Source organism: Chrysochloris asiatica, unplaced genomic scaffold (genome assembly GCF_000296735.1).
Source record: "Chrysochloris asiatica unplaced genomic scaffold, ChrAsi1.0 scaffold00058, whole genome shotgun sequence".
Lineage (NCBI taxonomy): Eukaryota > Metazoa > Chordata > Mammalia > Afrosoricida > Chrysochloridae > Chrysochloris > Chrysochloris asiatica.
In genome coordinates, this window is record NW_006408576.1 from 1777315 (window position 1) to 1783314 (window position 6000).

Consider the following 6000-nt stretch of genomic DNA (forward strand, 5'->3'; position numbering starts at 1 on the left):
TGAAAACAATCATATGAAAATTCAAGTTCAAACAATGGCAAAATCTATCTACTATTAGGTCTAGAAATGTCAAAAATAAAGTATTAAATAAACAGCCAGCCACATTCCCTTTGTTATTAAGTGCCAACAAGTCAGTTCTGACTCATAGCAACCCTGTGTAGGGTTTCCAAGGAGCAGCTGGTAGGTTTGAACTGCCAATCTTGTGGTTAGCCATCCAGTGATGATCTTATGGTGCCACACAAGGACACCACCGCATTTCTTAGTGGGCAATATTTGATGTTTTGAAAGAATATCTATAGATAAAAACATGCAACATTTTATTTTGTTCAAATAATGATAATTCATGAATTTATAACTCATAAGTCTCTTTTGAAGATCAGAGAGAATTTATGTAGCATACCATGGAGTAGCTCTTTAGGAAAAACACTGGACTGTAAACCACAAGGTCAGCAGTTGGAGGTCACCAGTCATTCCACAGGAGAAAGATGAGGCTTTCTGCTACCCTAAACTTTACAGCCTTGAAAACCCTATACAAAATTGTTATGAATGGAAACCGATTTCATGGCACTTATTAACAATGGCAAATATTCTGTACAAAATCTCTTTAAAGTTTCAAAGAGCAAAGTTATCAGTTTGAGGACTGTTGTGTGCCTGATCCAAGCCAGGATATTTTCAATAGCCTCATATGCATGTGAAAGTTGGACAGTGAATAAGGAAGACCTTAGAAGAAGTGATGCATTTGAGTTGTGGTGTTGGAGAAAGATAGTAAAAGTACAATGGACTGCTAGAAGAACAAACAGATCTGTTTTGAAAGAAGTTCAGCCAGAATGCTCCTTAGAATTCAGGACTGGACATGGTATCAGGAGGATCCATTTCCTGGAGAAAGACGTTGTGCTTGGTAAAGTGGAGAGTCAGCTAATCCTTCCAACAAGAGGGAATAGCCCAATAATAGCAGCTGTGAGCTCAAGCATAACAACACTTGTGAGGAAGGTGCAGGACCAGGCAGTGTTTTGTGCTGTTGTACATAAGGCTGCTATGAGTTGGAGCCAAACACCAGCACCTGATAATAATAATAACAACAACACTATAAATATATGAAATGTTAAGTGAGTTAGCATGGTGTTGCTCAGTGAGTCACTTACTGGATTCACTTTCATTTGATTCATTATCTACTATGCACATTATTTATGTGTCAAGCATTTACCTCCCAGACAGAATCAATCTGACTTTATTCCATATTCCTTTATTCATTTTCCATGTTCCTTTAGCTCATTACTCATACATAGAATTCATATAGAAGATCTTAGTCTCTAAGAACAAGGTCTGGTGTCCTGGTGTGGTGCTGTAGCATATGACTACTAACTACAAGGCTGGTGGTCCAAACCCACCAGCTGCTCCTCAGAGCCTTATACATGGTCACTATGTTTCAGAGCCAACTCAGTAACACTTAGCAACAACAACAAAAACAAGAAGAGCATCTTGGCACTAATTATGAAAGAATGATGAATATGGCTTAGCCCTTTCTCTCAAAGCTTAAACAATTGATACATGCAAGCATTAATTACCGTAAAATGTGTTGGAATTGGCTAATTGCTATAATTACCTCACTGTCATTGATTTGATCCGGACCATTTATAGGGACTCCTAAACTGTAAATCTTTACAGGATCAGAAGTCATCATCTTTCTCCCACTGAGCTTCTGGTGTGTTTGAACTGCTCATTTTGTGGTTAGCATTGCAATGCTTATCCTACAGCGACAAGAGAGCTCCTTAAAGGCTATAATTAATAACCAAAATTTGTAAAGTTTTTATTATGTGTCACTATACATTTGTTACCTATTTGTTGTTATTGTTGATAAGTACTGTGGAGTTGGTTCCAACTCATAGTGACCCTGCACAGTGCTTCCGAGGCTATAAAGCTTTACGGGAGCAGAAAGCCTCACCTTTCTCACACAGAATAGCTAGTAGTTTTGAACTGCTGACCTTGAGGTTAGCAGCCTGATCAATAACCACTACGATACCAGAGCTCCTTGTTAAGTGCCGTCAAGTCAGTTTTGACTCATAGCGACCATATATAAGTTTTCCAATGAGCTGTTGGTGAGCTTGAACCCCCTATCTAGTGTTTCAAACCGATGATGCAGTCCAGCACATTAACTCACAGCGCCACACCAGGACTCCCATTTACTACTTGAAAAATAAATAAATGAAAATAGAAATTAGGTCCTACTATCACCTAAGTTTTAAAAATTAGAATACTGATGGGAAAAAAAAAAAAAAAGAGAGAGAGAGATTAAAAACTATGCCTAAACTCTTACATCTAATACATGGTAGGAATATAATTTAAATGCTGGCTCCTCAAAATATGTTTGTAACCACTATTATATTTTCCATTTTATGAGTTGATAAATTCAATGTCTAGATTGTAGTCATGATATTTACTAGCTGCATAACCACCTATCTTTTTTGAATTTCACTTTCCCCACATGAATGGTTGTTAATGATGCTATGTACATAATGATGTAAAAATTATTACAGAGTTCTTAGCACAGGGCTTGGGGTATTATTAACATACTATGTATTGGCTATCATTATTATTAGTGTTTTCATTATGCAAATAGGAGAGAACTTTAGTTCTGATAATAAAAAGTTTTGTGAAAAAGTTTTTATTACCAGAAAACCCAAGCAGATTTTTTTTAATGCTTTCTTCTGAGTTATGTGATAGTTTACATGGGAGAACATTAGCTTCACACTGATCCCATTGTATATCGTTTCCTTGCCATGGTTACAATCCCCTCCATGCATCATCCACCAACCACAGGGTATAACCCACAAGCCTGCCGCCTGGAATTCAGCACACAGCCCCTCTCCCTCTCCAGGTCCAAAGTCCCCAGCTGCTCCATCTCTCCATGTCTCATCATCTCTGCCTCCATCTCTGGCATCACTGCTTCTCTGGGTAGGGTCCCGCTCTCTCCTCTTCTCCCTTATGGTCTCAGAGACCTCTGCTCCTAGATTGCAAAGTTAATCCTTCCCTTCCCTTTATTACAAAACAACTACCTTTACATTTCCAGTGCTTACAATCAGTTCTGATAACAATTATTCACTATTGTATCACAAGAGACCTATCTGCATCTCCTTTCCTCACCCCACCTAAACAGATTGGATACTACTCAGTGGAGATTCTACCTGGCTCGACGCCCTCTGGGTCTAGGTTCCCTCTTGAAAGCTTGTAAGCGAGTCACTTCTTGCCTCTGTAGCCCCCCCATTCTGGTTAGCCAATGTCAAAGTTGCCCATCCATATCCTCTCCGAGTGTGGAGGGGTGGGAATGATCCTTGCTGTGAAGATTTGTTCACTCTTTTGAGTTACTGCTACCATAGATGTAGGTCAAGTTCATCAAATTGTATCAGATTATTTTTTTTCCCTCTTCTTTCTTCTAGTTGAGCTCTTATCATCCAGCCATTGAAGCCAGGTCAAGTGGGTATTATCTGCAAGCGTGGGTGTACTTATTATGCATGTGCCCTCTCTTCTTATCAGCTGGACGCTTCACTCTCCACTCTAGACCTCTGTGGCTAAGTCACTGACTCTAGGCACAAGAGTCCCCAGGTCTTGTCACACTGCTGACCAGCCAGGTCTCCAGCAGGGTTCACAGGAGTCTACTGAACATTGTAAGGCTTAGCTCGCAGCTTCATTACTGCTTTTCTCTCACTTCCCCTTACAGGTGACAAACGTGATCATCAATCAGAGCGTGTGTTCCCATCGGGTCTTAGACTTAGAAGGAGGTTTGTCCTGAGGAGACCTGACCACTTGCCTTGATGTCTCCTGGGAGAGCCACTTGTTTGTTCTTGTAGTAATCAGTCAATCTGCCTGTGTTGTTTTGTATTTTTCCTATCAGTCTTTCTTTCAAGAAGTATCTTCTGTTCTTCTGGCCAATTCAGGCTGGTCTGCTTGTCCTTTCAAATGGAAACTTCCTCTCAGAAAATTCTGGATGCTGTTCAGGATTCCACCTATGATCTTGTGTAATGCAGAGGCTCCACAAGAAGCCTCCTTGACTGCATACCATGTAGCCCCTTTTTAAGTGTTTCAGTCAGTTATAGACAGAAGATGGTCTTACAAGCTTTCTATGGTGGTATTTCTGGCTATTTCTTTCTCTCCCCCTCCAGTGTCTATTTTATAGTGGCATGCCAGGAAAACCAAGATTCAGAAGACAGCCAAGCATCTTAACATTGTTTTCCCCCTTTCCCTATTCCAACCATGTCTCAATCTCTGTATCCCAAGGCCCTGTTGTTCCAGGGTTGTGCATATATCATTATTTGCCTCTGTCCCACTTCAGCTGCACATTCATTCTATCATATTACATTTCATTTTAATGATTACAATCGCATCCATACATCATCAAATACCCAAAGGATACACCCCACAGGCCCGCCCCCCAGGCTGTCAACAAACAGGTCCTCTTCCTTCCTGAGTCTCGTGTCCCCAGCCACTCCATCTGTCCATGCCATCATCTCTGTCTCCATGCCTAGCCTCCCTGCCTTTCTGGGTAGGTTCACACTTTAAGCTCTTCTCGCTTGATGGTCCCAGGGACCTCTGCTCCTGGGCTGCAAAATCAATCATTTTCCTCCTTTTGCCAAAAAAAGAGAAAAAAATCTGCCTCTACATTTTCAACACTTACAGTCAGTTCTGATGGCAGATATTCACAGATGTACCACAAGAGTCTTATCTCCATTTCCTATTGTCATCCTGGTCCCAACAGATTGGAAATCATTCAGTGGAGGTTCTGCCTATCCCTGCCCCGTCTGGAGCTAGGTGCCCTCTTGAAAGGCTGTAAGCCAGTTACTTATTGCCTTTATAGGGCTCCTCCCTTCCATTTTGTATCTGAGCAATTTCCAGCTCCCCTCAAGATATTCTAGTCAGTTATAGGCTGAAGACGGGCTTACATGTTCTCTGTTGTGATGTTTCTGGCTATTCCATACCTCCCACCAAGTGTCTATTTCACAATGGTATGCAAGGGAAACCAAGATTCAAAACACAGCCAAGCATCCTAACATTATTCACCTCTTTTCCACTTTCAAGCCATGCCTCTATTCCTGCATCCTGAAGCCCTGTTATTCCAAGGTTGTACATACATAGTCATTTACCTCTGTCCCACCTAGCCCATGAAATCCTGGCCAACTTTTCTTCCATCTGCCTTATTCTTCTTTTTCCCTCCCCCTTTTTATGTATTGCCAGCTCCCCCCAACCCCAGCACACAGGCTCTCCTATGTCTATTCCCTACCCTGTGCTCTTTCCTGCCCTACCTCCTGCCCTCCCCTCTTCTCATTCCATACAACCCGGTAATCAGCAATTGTATATAGAGATTTTTTTCCCCCCTTTTGGGTGGGTTCTTTTTCTTAGTCCTTTAAATTAATGGTCTTATGCAGTATTTCTCCTTTTGTGATTGACTAATTTCACTCAGCATAATGTCTTCAAGGTTCATCCATATTATGTGATGGCTTGCAGCTTCCTTGTTGATCTTCAAGGTAGCATTGTATTACATTGTGTGCATGTTCCACAGTCTGTTTATCCATTCTTCAATTGATGGGCATTTTGGTTGTCTCCATTTTTTTGTGATTGTAAAGAGTGCTGCTATGAACATTGGTGTGCATCTATCTACTCGTGTTATGGCTCATATTTCTTGTGGGTAAATACCAAGTAGAGGAATTGCTGGGTCATAAGGTATTTCTATTTCCAATCTTCTGAGGAAACAATATATTGCTTTCCAGAGTGGTTGGACCATTTTGCAGTCCCACCAACAATGTAGGAAGGTCCCAGTCTTTATGCATCCTCGCCAGCTTTTGTTGTCCTCTGCTTTTTTTTATCTTTGCTGTTATTGTTGGTATGAGATGATATCTCATTGTTGTTTTCATTTGCATTTCCCTGATGGCTAGTGATCGTGAACATTTCTTCATGTGTTTGTTGCCTGCCAGCATCTCCTCCTTGGTGAAGTGTCTGTTCATGTCCTGT